The 23,573-nt window shown below is 36.7% G+C and overlaps 1 non-coding gene across 1 annotated transcript; it reads left to right on the forward strand.

Moving 5' to 3' along the window:
• The first annotated feature begins 8,684 nt into the window (after window positions 1-8,684).
• LOC112745974 (small nucleolar RNA R71) lies at window positions 8,685-8,792 on the forward strand. The gene has a single exon (XR_003173877.1). It is a non-coding gene; the product is annotated as a small nucleolar RNA R71 (small nucleolar RNA).
• Window positions 8,793-23,573: the final 14,781 nt, after the last annotated feature.

Raw genomic sequence — 23,573 nt, forward strand, 5'->3', positions numbered from 1 at the left:
CTTTGGACAATATCCGGTCTAGAGGAGGTAAGGTACATAAGTAAACCTATCATTCCTCTATACCTTATTTCATCCACATCTTGGCCATCATCATCCTTTTCAAGTTTTGTGTTAGGATGCATTGGTGTACCCATTGGTTTGGAATTTTCTAGGCCAAACTTTTTGATAAGTTCTTTTGTATACTTTTCTTGGTGAATAAAAGTACCACTAGGAGTTTGTTTGATTTGGAGGCCAAGAAAGAAAGTTAGCTCTCTCATTAAACTCATTTCAAACTCACTAGTCATAAGTTTTCCAAACTCTTCACACAAGGATACATTGGCCGATCCAAATACAATGTCATCAACATAAACTTGAAAAAGGAGTATATCATCATTAGATGCTTTAATAAATAAAGTAGTGTCAGTGGTATCCCTTTGAAATTGATTTTCCAACAAGAAGGCACTAAGCCTTTCATACCAAGCTCTTGGAGCTTGTCTAAGACCATAAAGAGCCTTAGATAGTTTGAAGACATGATTTGGGAAATCTTTATGTTCAAAACCGGGGGGTTGAGCCACATACACTTCTCTATCAATAAAGTCATTAAGGAAAGCACATTTAACATCCATTTGAAACATTTTAAAACCTTTATGGGCAGGATAGGCAAGAAGCAACCTAATTGCTTCTATTCTAGCTACCGGAGCAAAAGACTCATCAAAATCTATACCCTCTTCTTGATCGTAACCTTGGGCCACTAATCTAGCCTTGTTACGAACAACTCGTCCATCCTCACCAAGTTTATTTTTAAACACCCACTTAGTACCCGTAACTTTCTCACCATCCGGATGAGGTACTAGTGTCCAAACCTCATTCTTGTCGAATTGAGCAAGCTCTTCTTGCATTGCTTTGACCCAAGATGGATCTTCAAGAGCTTGTTTGACATTGTTGGGCTCCATTTGAGACAGGAGGGCAAAATTGCTTGGTTCGGATTGCCTTTTGGTGGAAGATCTTGTTGTTACTCCTTGAAAGGGATCACCAATTATGAAGTCATGAGGATAACCCCTCATAGACTTCCATTCTCTAGGCTTCCGAAGTGGTGTTGAACTTTGATGAGTTTCTGGTGGTCTCACTGTTTTAGTTTCTCGTGTCTGCTCAGGAGATAAAATGGAAATATCTCCTCCAATCTGACGAGACAAAACTGGACTGGCAGATTCTTCTTTTGAGCAGATTTGGGATTTTCTTTACTTGTTTCAGCCTCTTCACCATCTGAATCATTATCTATCACAGCACTGGGAATTAAGTTAGAATCACAAAAAGTAACATGTATGGATTCCTCTATAGTTCTATGTTCCTTGAGATAAACTCTATAGGCCTTGCTTGTGGTGAAATATCCAACAAACATTCCTTCATAGGATTTTGGATAAAATTTTCCAAGATTTTCTTTATTGTTAAGTACAAAGCATTTGCATCCAAAAACATAAAAGTACTTAAGATTTGGAGGGGTTCCTTTCCATAGCTCATAAAGGGTTTTCTTCAACCCTTTTCTAATGATTGTCCTATTCAAAATGTAACAAGTCGTATTCACAGCTTCAGCCCATAAAAATTTAGGAATCTCATTCTCACAAAGCATGGCCCTAGTCATCTCTTGAAAGCTTCTATTCCTTCTCTCAACCACCCCCATTTTATTGGGGGGTTCTAGGGCATGAAAAGTTATGAGAAATTCCTAAGTCATCATAGAATTTTTCAAAATCTTGGTTTTCAAATTCTCTTCCGTGATCACTTCTTAAATGGGTAATTTTTAAATCCTTTTCATTTTGAATTTTCTTGCAAAGAGTGGAAAAGGCATGGAAAGCATCATTTTTATGAGCAAGGAAAAGAACCCAACCAAATCTAGAGTAATCATCTACCACCACAAGACCATAGTGTTTACCTCCTAAACTTTGGGTTCTTGTTGGTCCAAAAAGATCAATATGTAACATCTCTAATGGCCTTTTGGTTGAGATTCCATCTTTAGGTTTAAAGGAGGATTTTACTTGTTTGCCCAATTAGCAAGCATCACAAGTAAGATCCTTATCAAATTTGATTTTTGGAATTCCTCTAACCAGATTTTTCTTAACTAGCTTAGAAATTTGGTACATGCTTACATGACCCAACTTTCTATGCCATAGCCATTTTTCAGATTCAAGAGATGTAAAGCATGTCACATTTTGTTCTTCTAGGTCCTCAAGAGTCAATTGGTGCACGAAATTGTGATCTCAGGCAACGGCGCTAAAAACTCTGTACGCACGTCTTAATAAATCGTTTGTCATTCACAACTTCGATACAACTAACCAGCAAGTGCACTGGGTCGTCCAAGTAATAAACCTTACGTGAGTAAGGGTCGATTCCACGGAGATTGTTGGTATGAAGCAAGCTATGGTCACCTTGTAAATCTCAGTCAGGCGGATATCAAATAGTTATGGAGTTTTCGAAAATAAATAATAAAATAAGGATAGAAATACTTATGTATATCATTGGTGAGAATTTCAGATAAGTGTATGGAAATGCGTTCGTCCCTCTGAACCTCTGCTTTCCTGCTGTCTTCATTCAATCAGTCCTACTCCTTTCCATGGCTGGCTTTATGTAAGGACATCACCATTGTCAATGGCTACTTTTAATCCTCTCTGGAAAATGGTCCGATGCACTGTCACTGCATAGCTAATCGTCTGGAGGCATCACCGTGGTCAATGGATGCATCCTATCCTCTTGTGAAAATGGTCCAAATGCTCTGTCACAGCACGGCTAATCATCTTGAGGTTCTCGATCATACTGGAATAGGATTCACCCTCCTTTTGCGTCTGTCACTACGTCCAGCACTCACGAGTTTGAAGTTCGTCACAGTCATTCAATCCCAGAATCCTACTCGGAATACCACATACAAGGTTTAGACTTTCCGGATTCTCATGAATGCCGCCATCAATCTAGCTTATACCACGAAGATTCTGATTAAGAGATCCAAGAGATAATCATTCAATCGAAGGTAGAACGGAAGTGGTTGTCAGGCACGCATTCATAGAGAATGATGATGATTGTCATGTTCATCACATTCATGTTGAAGTGCGAATGAATATCTTAGAAGCGGAATAAGTTGAATTGAATAGAAAAACAGTAGTACTTTGCATTAATTCATGAGGAACAGCAGAGCTCCACACCTTAATCTATGGAGTGCAGAAACTCTACCGTTGAAAATACATAAGTGATAATAGGGTAAGCATGGCCGAGTGGCCAGCCTCCCATGGAGGTCTCTAGATCTAAAAATGATCAAAAGATGTTCAAAGATGTCTAATACAATAGTAAACAGTCCTATTTATACTAAACTAGTTATTAGGGTTTACAGAAGTAAGTAATTGATGCATAAATCCACTTCCGGGGCCCACTTGGTGTGTGCTTGGGCTGAGCTTGAATGTTACACGTGCAGAGGCTCTTTCTGGAGTTGAATGCCAGGTTGTAACGTATTTCTAGCGTTCAACTCTGGTTTGTGACGTGTTTCTGGCGTTTAACTCCAGACAGCAGCGTAGAACTGGTGTTCAACGCCCTTTTACGTCATCTAAACTCGGTCAAAATATGGACTATTATACATTGCTGGAAAGCCCTGGATGTCTACTTTCCAACGCAATTGGAAGCGCGCCATTTTGAGTTCTGTAGCTCTAGAAAATCCACTTTGAGTGCAGGGAGGTCAGAATCCAACAGTATCAGCAGTCCTTCTTCAACCTCTGAATCTGATTTTTGCTCAAGTCCCTCAATTTCAGCCAGAAAATACCTGAAATCACAGAAAAACACACAAACTCATAGTAAAGTCCAGAAATGTGAATTTAACATAAAAACTAATGAAAACATCCCTAAAAGTAACTAGATTCTACTAAAAACATACTAAAAACAATGCCAAAAAGCGTATAAATTATCCGCTCATCACAACACCAAACTTAAATTGTTGCTTGTCCCCAAGCAACTGAAAATCAATTAGGATAAAAAGAAGAGAATATACTATAAATTCCAAACTATCAATGAAACATAGCTCCAATCAGATGAGCGGGACTTGTAGCTTTTTGCCTCTTGAATAGTTTTGGCATCTCACTTTATCCATTGAAGTTCAGAATGATTAGCATCTATAGGAACTCAGAGTTCAGATAGTGTTATTGATTCTCCTAGTTCAGTATGATGATTCTTGAACACAGCCATTTTATGAGTCTTGGCCGTGGCCCTAAGCACTTTGTTTTCCAGTATTACCACCGGATACATAAATGCCACAGACACATAACTGAGTGAACCTTTTCAGATTGTGACTCAGCTTTGCTAAAGTCCCCAATTAGAGGTGTCTAAGGTTCTTAAGCACACTCTTTTTTTGCTTTGGACCTTGACTTTAACTGCTCAGTCTCAAGTTTTCACTTGACACCTACACGCCACAAGCACATGGTTAGGGACAGCTTGGTTTAGCCGCTTAGGCCAGGATTTTATTCCTTTAGGCCCTCCTATCCACTGATGCTCAAAGCCTTGTGATCCTTTTTATTTACCCTTGCCTTTTGGTTTTAAGGGTTATTGGCTTTTTGCTCTTGCCTCTTGGTTTTAAGAGCTTTGGCTTTTTCTGCTTGCTTTTTCTCCTTTTTTTTCCATTTTTTTTCTGCAAGCTTTGTTCTTTGCTGCTTTTTCTTGCTTCAAGAATCATTTTTATGATTTTTCAGATTATCAAATAACATGTCTCCTTGTCATCATTCTTTCAAGAGCCAACATATTTAACATTCATGAACAACAACTTCAAAAGACATATGCACTGTTCAAGCATTCATTCAGAAAACAAGAAGCATTGTCACCACATCAATATAATTAAACTAAGTTCAAGGATAAATTCGAAACTCATGTACTTCTTGTTCTTTTGAATTAAAACATTTTTTCATTTAAGAGAGGTGATGGATTCATAGGACATTCATAACTTTAGGACATAGTTACTAAATACTAATGATCATGTAATGAAGACACAAACATAGATAAGCACTTAACATAGAAAACAAAAAACAGAGAATGTAAGAACAAGGAATGAGTCCACCTTAGTAATGATGGCGTTTCCTTCTTGAGGAACCAATGATGTCCATGAGCTCTTCTATGTCTCTTCCTTGTCTTTGTTGCTCCTCCCTCATTGCTTTTTGATCTTTTCTAATTTCATGAAGGATGATGGAGTGCTCTTGATGTTCCACCCTTAATTGTCCCATGTTGGAACTTAATTCTCCTAGGGAGGTATTGATTTGCTCCCAATAGTTTTGTGGAGGAAAATGCATTTGAGGCATCTCCGGGATCTCATGGTGATGAGCTTCATGCGTCTCTTGAGATCCATGAATAGGCTCTCTTGCTTGCTCCATCCTCTTCTTAGTGATGGGTTTCTCTTCCTCAATGGGAATGTCTCCTTCTATGAAAGCTCCAGCTGAGTAACATAGATGACAAATAAGATGAGGAAAAGCTAGCCTTGCCCCAGGAGAGGGCTTTTCGGCTATTTTGTAGAGTTCAAGGGAGATGACTTCATGAACTTCTACTTCCTCTCCAATCATGATGCTATGGATCATGATGGCCCGATCCACAGTAACTTCAGATCGGTTGCTAGTGGGGATGATGGAGCGTTGGATGAATTCCAACCATCCTCTAGCTACAGGCTTGAGGTCCAGTCTTCTTAATTGAACTGGCTTGCCTTTGGAGTCAGTCTTCCATTGAGCTCCTTCCACACATATGTCCATGAGGACTTGGTCCAACCTTTGATTAAAGTTGACCCTTCTAGTGTAGGGGCGTGCATCTCCTTGCATCATAGGCAAGTTAAACGCCAACCTCACATTTTCCGGACTGATATCTAAGTATTTCCCCCGAACCATTGCAATATAATTCTTTGGGTTTGGGTTCTTACTTTGATCATGGTTCTTAGTGATCCATGCATTGGCATAGAACTCCTGAACCATTAGGATGCCGACTTGTTGGATGGGGTTTGTTAGAACTTCCCAACCTCTTCTTTGGATTTCATGTCGGATCTCCGGATACTCATTTCTTTTGAGCTTGAAAGGGACCTCGGGGATCACCTTCTTCTTGACCACAACATCATAGAAGTGGTCTTGATGAGCTTTGGAGATGAATCTTTCCATCTCTCATGACTCGGAGGTGGGAGCTTTTGTCTTTCCTTTCCCTTTTCTAGAGGATTCTCCGGTCTTGGGTGCCATCAATGGTAATGGAAAAACAAAAAGCTTATGCTTTTACCACACCAAACTTAGAATATTGCTCGCCCTTGATCAAGAGAAGAAAGAATAGATGAAGAAGAAGAAAAGAATATGGAGGAGAGGAGGGAGAGGTGTATTCGGCCAAGAAGGGGAAGAGAGGGTTGTGTTGTGTGAAAATGAGGAAGAATGGAGGGCTTTATATAGGGAGGGGAAGGGGTAAGGTGAAGAGTTTTGGGGAAGAGTGTTTATGGGATTGTGTGAAAGAGGGGTGAGAAGAAGTGAGTGGAGGTAGGTGGGGATCCTGTGGGGTCCACAGATCCTGAGGTGATCCTGTGGGGTCCACAGATCCTGAGGTGTTCAAGGATTTACAACCTTGCACCAAATTAGGCATGCAAAATGCCCTTGCACACAACTCTGGGCGTTCAGCGCCAGATTGGTGCTTGTTCTGGGCGTTGAACGCCCATTTGTTGCCCATTTCTGGCGTTGAACGCCAGAACCATGCTTGTTCTAGGCGTTCAGCGCCAGCTCTTCTCCAGAGTGCAATTCTGGCGTTCAAACACCCAGATGCTGCCCATTTTGGGTGTTCAGCGCCAGAACCATGCTCTGTTCTGGCGTTGAACGCCAGCCAGATGCTTCTTACTGGCGTTTAAACGCCAGTGAGATCCTCCTCCAGGGTGTGATTTTTCTTCTGCTGTTTTTGATTCCGTTTTTAATTTTTATATTTATTTTGTGACTCCACATGATCATGTACCTATAAAGACATATAACTAATAAAAATATTGTTAAATAAAAATTGGGTTGCCTCCCAACAAGCGCTTCTTTAATGTCAATAGCTTGACAGTGGGCTCTCATGGAGCCTCACAGATATTCAGAGCATTGTTGAGACTTCCCAACACCAAACTTAGAGTTTGACTGTGGGGGCTCTGGTTGACTCTGCAGTGAGAGAAGCTTTTTATGCTTCCTCTCCATGTTTACAGAAGGATGACCCTGAGTTTTAAACACAAGGGAGTCCTCATTCAATTGAAGGACTAGTTCACTTCTGTCAACATCAATCACAGCTCTTGCTGTGGCTAGGAAGGGTCTTCCAAGGATGATGGATTCATCCTCATCCTTCCTAGTATCTAGGACTATGAAATCAGCAGGGATGTAAAGGCCTTCAACCTTTACTAATACGTCCTCTACTTATCCATAAGCCTGTTTTCTTGAATTGTCTGCCATCTCTAATGAGATTTTAGCAGCTTGCACCCCAAAAATTTCCAGTTTCTCTATTACAGAGAGAGGCATGAGGTTTATCCCTGAGCCAAGGTCACACAGAGCCTTTTCAAAGATCATGGTGCCTATGGTACAAGGTATTAGGAACTTTCCAGGATCCTATTTCTTCTGAGGCAATGTCAGTTGATCCAGATCACTCAATTCATTGGTGAACAAGGGAGCTTCATCTTCCCAAGTATCAATACCAAATAATTTGGCATTTAGCTTCATGATTGCACCAAGGTACTTGGTAACTTGCTCTTCAATAACATCCTCATTCTCTTCAGAAGAGGAATACTCATCAGAGCTCATGAATGGCATAAGGAGGTTTAATAGAATCTCTATGGTCTCTAAATAAGTCTCAGATTCCTTTGGTTCCTCAGAGGGAAGCTCCTTATTGATCACTGGATGTCCCAGGAGGTCTTCCTCCTTGGGATTCACGTCCTCTCCTTCCCTTACAGGTTCGGCCATGGTGATCAATTCAATGGCCTTGCACTCTCCTTTTGGATTTTCTTCTGTATTGCTTGGGAGAGTACTAGGAGGGATTTCAGTGATCCTTTTACTCAGCTGGCCCACTTGTGCTTCCAAATTTCTAATGGAAGACCTTGTTTCATTCATGAAACTTACAGTGGCCTTGGACAGATCAAAGACTAAGTTTGTTAAATTAGAGGTATTTTGTTCAAAGTTCTCTGTCTGTTGCTGAGTGGATGATGGAAAAGGCTTGCTATTGCTAAACCTGTTTCTTCCACCATTATTAAAGCCTTGCTGAGGCTTTTGATCCTTCCATGAGAGATTTGGGTGATTTCTCCATGAGGGATTATAGGTGTTTCCATATGGTTCACCCATGTAATTCACCTCTGCTATTGCAGGGTTCTCAGGATCATAAGCTTCTTCTTCAGAAGATGCCTCTTGAGTACTGTTGGATGCAGCTTGCATTCCATTCAGACTCTGAGAAATCATATTGACTTGCTGAGTCAATATTTTATTCTGAGCCAATATGGCATTCAGAGTATCAATTTCAAGAACTCCCTTCTTCATAGGCGTCCCATTACTCACAGGATTCCTCTCAGAAGTGTACATGAACTGGTTATTAGCAACCATGTCAATGAGTTCTTGAGCTTCTGCAGGCGTTTTCTTTAGGTGAATGGATCCACCTGCAGAAGTATCCAATGACATCTTAGCTAATTCAGACAGACCATCATAGAATATATCCAAGATGGTCCATTCTGAAAGCATGTCAGAAGAACACTTTTTTGTCAGTTCTTTGTATCTCTCCCAAGCTTCATAGAGGGATTCACCTTCTTTCTGTCTGAAGGTCTGAACATCCACTCTAAGCTTACTCAGCTTTTGAGGAGGAAAGAACTTGGCTAAGAAAGCCTTGACCAGCTTATCCCAAGAGTTCAGGCTATCCTTAGGTTGAGAGTCCAACCATACTCTAGCTCTGGCTCTTACAACAAAAGGGAAAAGCATGAGCCTGTAGACTTCAGGATCTACTCCATTAGTCTTAACAGTATCACATATCTGCAAGAATTCAGTTAAGAACTGAAAAGGATCTTCAGATGGAAGTCCATGAAACTTGCAGTTCTGCTGCATCAGAGAAACTAATTGAGGTTTCAGCTCAAAATTGTTTGCTCCAATGGTAGGGATGGAGATGCTTCTTCCATGTAAATTGGAATTAGGTGCAGTAAAGTCACCAAGTATCCTCCTTGCATTATTATTATTTTCGGCTGCCATCTCCTCTTCCTGTTCGAAAATTTCTGAAAGGTGCTTGCTGGATTGTTGTAATTTAGCTTCTCTTAGTTTTCTCTTCAGAGTCCTTTCAGGTTCTGGATCTGCTTCAACAAGAATATTCTTGTCCTTGCTCCTGCTCATATGAAAAAGGAGGGAACAGAAAAATAATAATAATAGGGATCTTTTTTACCACAGTATAGAGGTCCCTGTGTGAGTAGAAGAAAAGAAGAAGAAAAGAATGTAATGTAAAGAAAGAAACACAAGGGTGAGGAGAGCAGAGATGTGAGATGAAGAGAAGTGTTAGTAGATGAATAAATGAATAGAAGGAGATGAGAGAGAACGGGAATTTTCGAAAATAGTTTTTGAAAAAGGGTAGTAATTTTCGAAAATTAAAATCAAAGATTAAAATAATTAGTTAATTAAAAAGAAATTTTGAAAAAGAGGGAAGGGATTTTCGAAAATTAGAGAGAGAGAGTTAGTTAGGTAGTTTTGAAAAAGATAAGAAACAAACCAAAAAGTTAGTTAGTTAGTTGAAACAAATTTGAAAATCAATTTTGAAAAGATAAGAAGATAAGAAGTTAGAAAAGATATTTTAAAATCAAATTTTGCAAAAGATAAGATAAGAAGATATTTTTGAAAAGATATGATTGAAATTAGTTTTGAAAAAGATTTGATTTTAAAAATCACAATTAATGACTTGATTCACAAGAAATCACAAGATATGATTCTAGAACTTAAAGTTTGAATCTTTCTTAACAAGTAAGTAACAAACTTGAAATTTTTGAATCAAAACATTAATTGATGATGTTATTTTCGAAAATTATGTGATAAAGATAAGAAAAATATTTTTGAAAAATATTTTTAAAATTTTCGAAAATAACTAAGAAAAATGAAAAAGATTTGGTTTTTGAAAAATATTTTGAAAAAGATAAGATTTTTAAATTGAAAATTTGATTTGACTCATAAGGAACAATTGAATTTTAAAAATTTTTGAAAAAGTCAACTCAAATTTTTGAAATTTTGAGAGAGAAAAAGGGGAAGATATTTTTTTTGATTTTTTGAATTTTTAATGATGAGAGAGAAAAACATGAAAAATGATGCAATGCATGAAAGTTATGGATCAAAGCAAGGAATGCATGCAAGAATGCTATGGATGCCAAGATGAACACCAAGAACACTTTGAAGATCATGATGAACATCAAGAACATATTTTTGAAAAAAATTTTAATGCAAAGAGAACATGCAAGACACCAAACTTAGAAATCTTTCATGTTTAGACTCTATGAATGCAAAAATGCACATGAAAAACAAAAAAAGACACAAAATAAGAAAACATCAAGATCAAACAAGAAGACTTACCAAGAACAACTTGAAGATCATGAAGAACACTATGAATGCATGATTTTTTTCGAAAAATGCAGGATGAACATGCAATTGACACCAAACTTAAAAATTGACTCAGACTCAAACAAGAAACACAAAATATTTTTGATTTTTATGATTTTCTAATTTTTTTGTATTTTTCAAAAATTAATTGAAAAAAAAGAAAAATAAGGATTCCAAAATTTTTAATATGAATTCCAGGAATCTTGCAATCTTAGTCTAAAGCTCCAATATGAGGGTTAGACATGGCTTAATAGCCAGTCAAGCTTTAGCATGAATATGCGAGTAATTCATTCAATTTTAGGCCAAAACCTCAGTCCAAAAGAATTTAGACATGGCTTTATAGCCAGCCATGCTTCAACATGCTTCATGAAACACTAGAATTCATTCTTAAAAATTCTAAAGAAAAATATATTTTTGAAAAGATTTATGTTTTTTTTTTCGAAAACAGATGAGAAATTTTTGAAAGATTTTTGAAAAATTTTTTTGAAAAGAAAACAAAAAGAAAATTACCTAATCTGAGCAACAGGATGAACCGTCAGTTGTCCAAACTCGAACAATCCCCGGCAACGGCGCCAAAAACTTGGTGCACGAAATTGTGATCTCAGGCAACGGCGCTAAAAACTCTGTACGCACGTCTTAATAAATCGTTTGTCATTCACAACTTCGATACAACTAACCAGCAAGTGCACTGGGTCGTCCAAGTAATAAACCTTACGTGAGTAAGGGTCGATCCCACGGAGACTGTTGGTATGAAGCAAGCTATGGTCACCTTGTAAATCTCAGTCAGGCGGATATCAAATAGTTATGGAGTTTTCGAAAATAAATAATAAAATAAGGATAGAAATACTTATGTATATCATTGGTGAGAATTTCAGATAAGTGTATGGAGATGCGTTCGTCCCTCTGAACCTTTGCTTTCCTACTGTCTTCATTCAATCAGTCCTACTCCTTTTCATGGCTGGCTTTATGTAAGGACATCACCATTGTCAATGGCTACTTTTAATCCTCTCTGGAAAATGGTCCGATGCGCTGTCACTGCATGGCTAATCGTCTGGAGGCATCACCGTGGTCAATGGCTGCATCCTATCCTCTTGTGAAAATGGTCCAAATGCTCTGTCACAGCACGGCTAATCATCTTGAGGTTCTTGATCATACTGGAATAGGATTCACCCTCCTTTTGCGTCTGTCACTACGCCCAGCACTCGCGAGTTTGAAGTTCGTCACAGTCATTCAATCCCAGAATCCTACTCGGAATACCACAGACAAGGTTTAGACTTTCCGGATTCTCATGAATGCCGCCATCAATCTAGCTTATACCACGAAGATTCTGATTAAGAGATCCAAGAGATAATCATTCAATCGAAGGTAGAACGGAAGTGGTTGTCAGGCACGCATTCATAGAGAATGATGATGATTGTCACATTCATCACATTCATGTTGAAGTGCGAATGAATATCTTAGAAGCGGAATAAGTTGAATTGAATAGAAAAACAATAGTACTTTGCATTAATTCATGAGGAACAGCAGAGCTCCACACCTTAATCTATGGAGTGTAGAAACCCTACCATTGAAAATACATAAGTGATAATAGGGTAAGCATGGCCGAGTGGCCAGCCCCCCATGGAGGTCTCTAGATCTAAAAATGATCAAAAGATGTTCAAAGATATCTAATACAATAGTAAACAGTCCTATTCATACTAAACTAGTTACTAGGGTTTACAGAAGTAAGTAATTGATGCATAAATCCACTTCCGGGGTCCACTTGGTGTGTGCTTGGGCTGAGCTTGAATGTTACACGTGCAGAGGCTCTTTCTGGAGTTGAACACCAGGTTGTAACGTATTTCTGGCGTTCAACTCTGGTTTGTGACGTGTTTCTGGCGTTTAACTCCAGACAGCAGCGTAGAACTGGTGTTCAACACCCTTTTACGTCATCTAAACTCGGTCAAAGTATGGACTATTATACATTTATGGAAAGCCCTGGATGTCTACTTTCCAACGCAATTGGAAGTATGCCATTTTAAGTTCTGTAGCTCCAGAAAAGCCACTTTGAGTGCAGGGAGGTCAGAATCCAACAACATCAGCAGTCCTTCTTCAACCTCTGAATCTGATTTTTGCTCAAGTCCCTCAATTTCAGCCAGAAAATACCTGAAATCACAGAAAAACACACAAACTCATAGTAAAGTCCAGAAATATGAATTTAACATAAAAAATAATGAAAACATCCCTAAAAGTAACTAGATTCTACTAAAAATATACTAAAAACAATGCCAAAAAGCGTATAAATTATCCGCTCATCATCAATCCATACACATTATTACATTTTTTAGCTTCAAGTAAATATCCCCAGTTTTCTCACAAACAACTAAACAAACAAACAAACTTCCTAAAAATAACCTCAAAGCCTAAATCACACAATTGACTAACACTAAGTAAATTATGTTTCAAACCATGTACAAGAAGAACATCATTTATACAAGATGAAAAATTTTTACCAACTTTCCCAACAGCCACTATTTTTCCTTTTGCATCATCACCGAAAGTGACAAGTCCTCCATCATATTCATCAAGCTTTATGAAAAAGGTTGTCTTTCTGGTCATATGCCTAGAGCATTCGCTATCCATATACCACATATTTTCTTTCTGTTTGGATGCTAGGCATACCTACAATACAAGCTTAAGTGACCTTAGGTATCCAAACTTTCTTAGATCCTTTCACGTTAAACCATCTCTTATGTCCTAAGCCATTGTAATAAAAAATAACTTTACAAACTTTATCACCAATCATTCTTTCACCAAAAAAATATTGAATAGGAAAGTGTCCATTTCGATTGCATAGTCTACAAAATCTTGGAGTTGTTGTTTTGTTAAAGTAGGTGGGATCTTGAAATCTTGTATCATTAGAGGATGAAGCAAAGTTTTCAAAATGAGATTTCTCAGCAGATTTATAAAACCCCAACCCAGCCTTATCATAAAGAGATTTTTGACTAGCCAAGATTTGATTCAGATTTTCAGAACTTTAGGTGAACTTGGCTAAGTCTTCCTTAAGTCTTTTAACCTCTTTAAGCAACTCTTCATTTCTTTTAAAACAATCTACATATGCAAGAACGGAATGATCACTTTCACAGCTCTTAATTTGGGCTTTTAACTGCTTATTTTCTTTAACAAGATCACAAGCAGTTTCGGCCTCCCTTACTTTTTCTTTAAGAAAACTGTTTTCAGCTTTAAGAATGGTGATTTGTTGTTCAAGTTCTTGATTTTCCAGCAGAAAACATCTTATTTTTTCAGAAAGGTGGTCTATCATAAGATGAAGATCTTCAGTGTTAGGGTTATGAAAGACTACCTGATCTATGTGATCTACCATGAGACAAGGTTGTGACTTGGTCTCGGATTCCTCATCATCATCATCCGAGTCATTTTCCAAATCTTCCCATGAAGCCATCAGTCCCTTCTTCTTTTCTCTTTTTAGCTTCTCTTCCTTCTTTAACTTAGGACAATCAGATTTGAAATGCCACATTTCCTTGCAATTGTAACAAGTTACTTTGCTAAGGTCTTTCTTCATTTTCCTTGAGCTGCTGCCTTTGCCTTTGAGCTTCACCATTTTCCTGAATTTTTTTGCAAACAACACAAATTCATTTTCAGATGAGTTATCACTGGATTCATCATCCAGAGGGTTAGTGACAGAAGAAAAATCTATTCCTTTCTTTTTTGAATCTTTTTTCAAGCAGGTGTTTTCAAAAGCAAGTAAATTTCCTCTCAAATCATCATAAGTCATAGAATCAAGACCATTACTCTCAGAGATAATTAAAGCTTTTGTTTTCCACTCCTTTTGTGAGACATCTTAACACTCTTCTCACTAGCACAGATTCAGGATACTTGATTCCCATAGCATCCAAGCCAACAATAATGGTGTTGAAGCGTTCAAACATCTCATCAATGGATTCTCCTTCCTTCATTGCAAACATTTCGTACTCTCTGTTTAACATATCAATTCTGGTCTTTTTCACAATGGTTGTTCCTTCATGATTAACTAGGAGTTTATCCCAGATTTCCTTTGCTTTTGTGCAACGTGATACCCGTCGGTACTCCTCAAACCTGATAGCACAGTTGAGCAGATTGATGGCCTTAGCGTTGAGCTCCACCTTTTTTCAATCTTCATCCGTCCAACTTGCTTCAGGTTTAAGAGAGACAACTCCTTCGGCACTTGTAACAGTTGGATATTGAGGCCCTTCCAGGATGATCTTCCAAAGTCTGTAATCCACTGCTTGTACAAATGTCTTCATCCTCTCCTTCCAATAGGTATAATTTTTCCCATTGAAAAGAGGAGGTTTGTTGCTTGATTGTCCTTCGGTCAGATTGTAGGACACCATATTTGAGCCACTGTTTTCTGCCATGAGGATCTTTACTCCAAGTTGCAAAGCTTGATCTCTTTGAGACCAAGCTCTTATACCAATTGATGGTTATCAGTGGCTAAGAGAAGGGGAGGTTGAATCTTAGCCCCCTTTTTGCTTGATAATACTTGCTGACCTTTGAAACCAACTTTGGAGACTTTTTGTCTTTTTATCTCGTGACTAGCCACGAGACTTTTTCTTTTGTCTCGTCCCCAGCCACGAGACTTTTCTTTTTGTCTCGTCACTTGACACGAGATATTTTCGGTTTTAGCTCCTGTGCAATTGAAACAGAAATGGAGTAGAGAAGATAGAAAATTACACCCAGATATATCCTGGTTCAGCTGCTAAGTGCAGTGCAGCCTACATCCAGTCTCCATCACAAACATGATGGAATTTCACTATAATCTTCCTTATTACAATCTGCAAAGTGCTAATCCAACTTACAAGGAAATTCCCACAAAATCATGAAAAACAACATAGATGAACAAAGGAACTCTAAGGACATCTATGGCTTTTTCTTTTAATTTTGCACTCTCTGCCTTTTTCCGCTCTATGGCTTTTTCATACAAACCTCACTGTTTGCCTTTTTCCATGAGACTCAAGACATGACAAAATTAAACAGAAAATTACAAAACAGAATACATTGAAGGAGAAGAAAAAACCGTTAGCTCAAGTAGCTCTGAGAATTCTGTGCCTTGCACTCTCAAACTTTCTCCTTGCTCCAAACAGTGGCTGTTCTCCCTTTTTATAGAAGAGGGAAGCCTCCACATTTGAAGCCAAAAAACCAAGCCAACTTCTTCTTCTCCGAATAACAAAACCGGTTCGGCCAGAGAGAGAGAAGAGATAATCCATGCAATAACCAACATGCAATTACCTCTAGTCCCTTCTTGGTCATCACTCTTCATCAATCCGAGCTCTCCATCCTTAGCTTGCTCTCCAAGATGGATTTCTGGCCCTTGATGCTTCATGATGATGATGACTTCTTCTGCTCCACTTTTGCTTTCTTCCTCACGCAGCCACCCTAGCTACCTTCTGTGATGAGTGAACTCAAAAGTGGTGACAAGCCATCTCCTCCAAGATCTTCTCTTTGCTGCTGGCCGAATCTCCTTCTCCATTTTTGGTATGGAGAAGCCAAGATCTCATTACCATATCTTTCCTTTCATGGTTGCAGATCTTAGCCACTATATTTTTTATGTTTTCTTGCCATCATTGTGATGGTCTTGTAGCTTGCCTTCCCTTCTTTTTGATAGCTCAAAGTCTCCATGATTTGCTGTGTAAGGACGGAAGAAGAGAAGGAAAGTGATGAGAGAGAAGAAACAAATAAAAGAGAAGCAATTAAATGTATTAGTCAAATTGAGTGGAGAAAGTTGCTTTTACTTCCCTTGCTTGAATGGCGTGCTGCATCAACAAATCAATCATGTCACTCACACTCTCTCTCTCATTTATGTTTCCAATGCATGTATTAACTCTTCTAAATAAAACTTTGAGTTCCATCACATGCTTAGAGAAGAGATCCATTGAAGGCTTCAGGCAAATTACAACATTTGCTTTCCTGATGGGTTATTTTCGGATCATGCATTGGGGAACAATTTTGGGCTTGTATCAATAATGAGTAAAGCTGGCCCAATAAAACGAAACATAGTTTCAGCCATTATAATCACAATAATCTAACATCAAGGCTGAATGGGAATTATTCCAATGGACTTGCTTAAATATTATTTTGTTCGGCCCATAAAGGAATCTGCACAGCAAAAATTATTATAATTAACATACTTTAATAAAAAATAATTTAATAATTTTGCTGTTAATAATGTTTGATCATCATCAATTTAAATTAGAGTTTTCCAAACTCATCAAAGTGGATATTAGGTGAAACTAAAACCAACTGACATGGTGAAGGAGGCAAAACAAGTTCAGTCTCACCATGAAAAGCAGCAAACCCTAACGAAACAGGGGCGGGGCAGAAGGAGTAGTGGTGGTTTTCCAGTGACCAAAGGCACGGCCATCACCACGGCAGCAGGAACGGAGATGGATCTGACGGTGATGGGGCTCCACGGCGATTCAGTAGCAACAGCAACTCCTCCCTCATCCCTCCATCACGTCTCTCACTCTCTCTAATCAGATTTCGTTTGCTCTCTTTCTCCTCTGACTCACCCTCCCTCCAGCGTCCTCCACGGCTACGGCGAACCCACAGCGGCAGCGTAGGCAGCAATGCTTCCTTCCTCTGTGCAACCTCTTCTCCCTCGATGATTCCTCTCTCTCTCGCGCGCGGTTCCTTGCATCGATGGCAGCTCGGCAGAGACGGCTTCAAGGCAGATCGGTGGTAGCAGAACAGTGAACTGGGCAGCGTGGCGAGGTCTCTGTCCCTCCTTTCCGCGATAGCGACGGCGCCAGGAGCGGTGGCACCTAACCCCAACGGCGGCGAGCCTCCCCCTCCCTTCCTTCCTTTTGGATTCCCTCTGCTCTCTTTCTTAGATCGCTCTCTCCCTTTCTTTCTTTCCTTCTTTCTTTCTTTTCCCGTTTCCCCTTTCTATTTTTCTTTCTTTCATTTGTTTCTTTCTTCTGTTCTTTGTTTCCTGAAGCAATTAGGTATTAGGTTTGGGGAAGGAAAAGACGGTGGGGGTAGAAGGTTAGGATTAGGGTAGTTTAGGTAATTTTAATAAAATTAGGGGTATAGAGTATTAATTAAAAACTTAATTTAATCTATTAAAATTATGTTAAAAATATTATTTGATTATTAATTTACTAATTAACTTTTAATCAAATATTTTAATTTAAAATTAAAGATAATATAATTAATTTTCTTTGTTTATAAAATTAAAGTATTAAATTTTAGAATTTCAACTATGTAACTAAATTGTATAAAATTCTTATTCTTTTACAACTGTTAAGCTGTATAATTTAAATATAAAAAATTATTCAATAATCATAAAATTAAATAAAATTTCTAATTTAATTGTCAAAACTTGATTTAATTACTTTTAATAAAATAATTTCTAAAAATAAAGTCTTTAATGAATAAATAAATTGAAATTAACTCATAATAATATTTCTTTTTGAAAATTCTGGGTCTTACATCCTACCCATCTTATAAAAACTTTCGTCCTCGAAAATTAACTTAATACACAAAATACTAAAATAGTTTTAAATACTTTACTTTTGTATACTTTAGAAAACCAGAGGTCTTGGCATATATATATATATGTATATAATTTTCCAAATACCATATGACTCGTAAAACTTAGCTGTAAGGAAAAAGTGTACTCTAAAGCAAAAATTACAAGATGGTTCAAAACAAAGATGTTACATGGGACTACCATTTTACCAAAACTTGAAGCACAAGAAGGTGCAAGTATTCTAGTTAAGCGTTTGCATAAACAAAGGGTATCTAGGAGGCAAAAGTTTAAAAACATGTTGATGTAAACAAATGGAATAATGTCTATGCATAGACCTTGTATCAATTTCAAAATTTCAACTTCCCAACTCCATTAGTCACTTCACAATCTCATAACCCGTTACAAGTCTAACACCCGCAACCCTTGTATCGATTTCCTATGGGTTTTAAAAGATTCATAAAGCAATGATAATCACTGAGCTTGAGAACAGTTTTCTTATTAAATATCGTCTTATGACAACTTTGAAATTCCATGGTGAGACCGTGTGGTTAGGTTCTCACCCCCCTACAGCTTTACCTTTTCAGGAACGGATGAAGAAGCATTAAGAAGAGTTATACTGCGTTTGGTTTATATGCTGTTGTATTATTTAAATTATTTTCTTCCCTCGTCTGTTATTACAAGTTTGTAAGAGGGATAGGAATTGTATGTTTTATATGTATAATATATTGAGTTGTTATGTAAGGAGTCTTGTATATGAATCTATTCCTGCTTGTTTGTTTTTTTTAAGATAAAGTATTTACTTCCGATGTTCAAAGAAATCAGCGATACATTATCGAGTCACAGGCTCCTATTTTAGTATTTAATATGTAAAGTAGTCGTAATACTTATTGCTATCAGAGTAGCGCAGCCGGAAGCGTGACTTCTGATAGTGAGGGTGTTACATTATAGTATCAGAGCGGTCTTTCCTGTAGAGCCTGAGGAATGGACCGGTTATGCTTCAATTGAATACTCTGAGAGTCTATCATGTAGTAGGTCTTGTTCGAATAACGAGAATTAGAGCTTTATGTACATGACAATCTATTGATTAATGCCATTAGTCTTGCATTGCATAATTTCTGGTATTAAGTTTGGCCAGCTTAACACTAGTGAATTATGTATATGCAAGCATTAATGGGTTATCATAGATGATATGTGAGTCATAGATAACGCAAGTCGCGGGTTTTGGGAACGTTAGAGACTAAATTCCAGAGATTAGCTCTGTTTCAACGTATAATCTTTATTCGTGCTTGACGTTATCTTTTCCTTTATCAATAGTATTGGAATCTCTAGTTCTTGATTTCTTCTTGGAATGTGTTTTGGATATTTTTCTACAATATCTTGTCATTCATATATATCATTGTTTGATTATGTTCCTAATTGTTGCTTGAATCTTTAAGGAACATTCAACCTTAACACTGTTCATAAATTTGGTATTTGTTGATTTGATTTCGAATTAGTTTTAGTGCAATCCATAATCCTTGATTCCTAAGTTATTTGAAATCTTAAGAGTCGCGATTCGTAGTAAACTGATTATGCGATTTAGTTCTCCTGTTTCGTGTTCTGTAACTATTGTGTGTCCTGCTCGGATTACAATATTTGGTTTTGTATTTCTTCGTAAAAATGATAAAAACTGACCTTGTTTTGATAAAATGTAACAATTCTAGTAGTTTTCTTCTACAACTCTTATCTTGGAATTTCTTTTGAAAATAGTTCTATTTTGGTTCTTTTTCTGTTTGACTCTAGTTGTAACCATTATTTGAATTCTATATACGACAACCTTTGATTTTATAAAATACTTTTTTACAAAAAATGAAAAAAATTCTTTAAATAATTAAAACATGCTTTTATTTAAAAGTACTACTTAGTCTTTATTTATCCTTACAAGAATACTTTACTTTAGATTTTCTCATTTGAACATAATTTGATCATTTTGCAACATTATTCGAATTTTTATGCACATATATATATATATATATTTACTTAATTATGTATCTACGAACTCTTTAAACTTTCTAAAGCAAGATTTCTATTTTCATTTCAGTTAATTTTCATTTAATAAACTTTACACAAATCATTTTAAGTTGAATTTGATCTAGTATAACATAATATTTACCTTTGTTTAGTTTTTTTGAAAAATATTGTATTTATATACTTTCATTACACAAATCATACATTATGCTCAAGTTCGACTTGAAATTGTTTTAATATGATACAATATTCATGTTTTTACTAATTCTCTTGAATTTTGAAAATAACAACCCTGTTCTCTTTTAGGATTTCTGTTGAAGTTCTTTAAAATCAAAATTCTTTCCTATTTGTATTTCAATTCTTTCTTCTGACATACTTCATGACTTTTAACCATCCTAGTTTGTTGGTGACTAGAACCATTCCTTCATATTTTTGTAAACTTTGTGCTTCTCTAATTTGGTTTCAGTTTGTTTTGATCCAATTTACCACTACCCTTTTCTTGTTTCCTTTGGAGTTCCTAGATTCAATATTTCCTGTTAAGATGCAAAATAACTCTTTCTGCAACATTTTCTTATGTCTATACATTGTTGCTTAGTTGTAATCCTACACCTCCTTCCAAATTCATATGAATCTTATGCTTGCCGCTTATTCTTCTCTTCCTGCGATTTGTATCTCTTTGAACATACTTAATGCACCTTAATATTATTGAATATCCTTATAAGATGTTATTTCTAGTATATTCTTGGATTGTTTTAAACTTTTTTTTAAACCTTTTTAAACAAGGTTTGATTTATTTTTATGCAAGGTTGTTCTTGACTTTGCATTCCTTTACTTGGGCAGTGCCTCTCTTTGCTGTAACTTGAATTTGTTTTGGAGTGACACAACCATCTCTTGAAGTTTCAATAAAATCGCTTTTAACTTAGTTTACACTCCCTTACTTTAAAAATTTTTGTATGTGATTTAAATCTGTTTCATTATAATGCATCTTCTTTTTTTCTTATAAGCAAAATTTTATCTTAGGTTTTCTTCCAACAAGATCATAGTTCTCATGCATGCTTGAAAAAGAAGAGAATATACAATTTTTCTTTTACCCAAATTAATCCTTCCATTTACAAACTTTGTGTAATCTATTTCCACTTGAATTTATATTGAAATAATACCACATTTACGTTTTTATTAATCTTTTGAAGGATGTTTGTTACTCATTTTCTCTTTCAGAACATGAAATGATTTTTCCTTAAGTTTTTCATTCTTTATGAACAATGTATTCGAAGACGTTTCTAACCATACTTTTAAAATTTTGTGAGCATTATCATTGGATTTAGTTATTTTTCTCCTACGATCTCATACTTCTTTGACTCGGTTTAGTTTTGTTTCAAACTGCTGCACTGTTTTCTCCTTAATGTTTCTGTTAAATTTCTTTGATTTGAGATCTTTTCTTAAACTTGTAATTTGATTTTCGTCCCAACATTCTTCATTGCTTGTATGTCCTTGTGTACTTGTGATCTCAGTAGTTTTTCAAATCCTTGTGAGTGTTGTCCTTGTCACTTATCCTTCCTTTCTGAAGTCTTGTATCCTTATGAGTAAACTCAAAATTTGTCTCAATGTCACATGCGATCTTAGATACGGCAAGTAATACGTTAATTCTTAGGACACGATTTGTGAATGCGAACGGTAAAACTTATAAATGTGCGATGCCACAAAATATTATGGAGCTGTGTTCTATGCGAAAGAGTTTTGTCGATGTTATGCTTGTAACCGAGTGTGGGTTTGAGAAATAATTGAAGTTGAGAACTCTCAAATGAATTGTGCGATAAAGTACCGTTGGGAGTCGCGATGGTGAGCTATGTTAAGCCCTTAATGTTGTCACCATGTAACCTATTTGTTTTGAGCCTATCTTGTAACAAACGCAATATAACTCTTCTTAATGCTTCTTCATCCGTTCCTGAAAAGGTAAAGCTATAGGGGGTGAGAACCTAACCACACGGTCTCACCATGGAATTTCAAAGTTTTCATAAGAAGATATTTAATAAGAAAACTGTTCTCAAGCTCAATGATTATCATTGCTTTATGAATCTTTTAAAATCCATAGGAAATCGTTCTAAAACTTTTTCAAAGAAACAATGTTTAATCTTTTAGAAATTCAAAACATTTCCTTTCTTATAAGAAAACCTCAATCAGAAACCAACTACACAATCAAACAACACAGTCATCATTTCAGCACCAAAGTTCATTCTCAAATGTAGCACGCCAGGACAAACACAAGCAAGACAAACAAGGAAAGCACAAGTAGGTAGCAGTTACAGCAAATAGTTCAAGTAGCAGTTAAGAACAGTTTAGCAATTAGGCAAACCAAAACAAGTTCAAACCCAAGCAAAACATACAAATGCATATGATGCATGCCTGTCCTATGGCTGATGAGGCTCATCTGTCGGTTATCCAGCCAACCTGACAAGTCTGAATTGTCCTTAGACTGTCCCCCGACGTGCATCCCCAAGAGTCTATGCATAGTTTTTTCTCAAATAATCAATATTGCTCAATGGGGTAACATTTTCGGGAATTTATATAGTGCCCGGTCACACTTATGTCGTAGGGTCAACAGAGTATCGAGTTTTCAACCTGGTACACGTGGTGGCAAGCCACGGCACTTAATCCAGGGAACCTCGTATCTCAGATATTTCAAATTCATAAGCCATATAAATAATTCATTCATCATTCATCAATATCTAAGACATTCTCAATATCATCATCATTCGTCAATCCATATCTCATTTCCAAATTCATTCAAAAATCATATTTCAAATCAATCCTCATCATCCTTCTTTCCGTTTCGTTCACTAACAATTCTCAATCCAAAACATAACTTTTTCTTTGATAAGTGAAGTAATCTTAAATCATATAATACTTAAAATTAAACCTTTTAAAATAACTACTTCAAATGAAACTTCTAATTTTATAAAATTTCGGCAGCATCTCCTCTAAAACTCGGATTCTGCCACCCTTTTCGGGTCCCATCCAAACATTTCTCAAACCTTTTCCAAACCTCAATCATTTTCCAAGATTCAGCTAGTTCCAATATCAAATTATTTTCAAAGCGAATCAGTGCCCATAATAAATCTCTTTTTAAAATCAAACCAGCTCAAATACTAAATCATTTATAAAGTCATTTATAAAGTCACTAACTCAAAATTAAACCATTTCCAAAGCCAATTCCTTTACATCATCAAAAATAGCTTCAAAACCAAGAAAAGCCATCTTTTATAATAATCAACTAAATAACCTTCCAAACTAATTTCTTTTCAGCAATCACAAACTACTCAAGCAATCAGGCAATCAGTCATTCAGTCCAGCAAACAACCACATTTAGAAGACAATTATAATCACAGGCATATGTTCTCTCACATTAATATCTATTTATCACAACTCTGTAATATAAATATATTTTAAGAAAAACCCCTACCTCGAATAATCGAAACTCATAAACCAAACGC

The sequence above is a fragment of the Arachis hypogaea genome, chromosome 14 (assembly GCF_003086295.3).
Source record: "Arachis hypogaea cultivar Tifrunner chromosome 14, arahy.Tifrunner.gnm2.J5K5, whole genome shotgun sequence".
Classification (NCBI taxonomy): domain Eukaryota; kingdom Viridiplantae; phylum Streptophyta; class Magnoliopsida; order Fabales; family Fabaceae; genus Arachis; species Arachis hypogaea.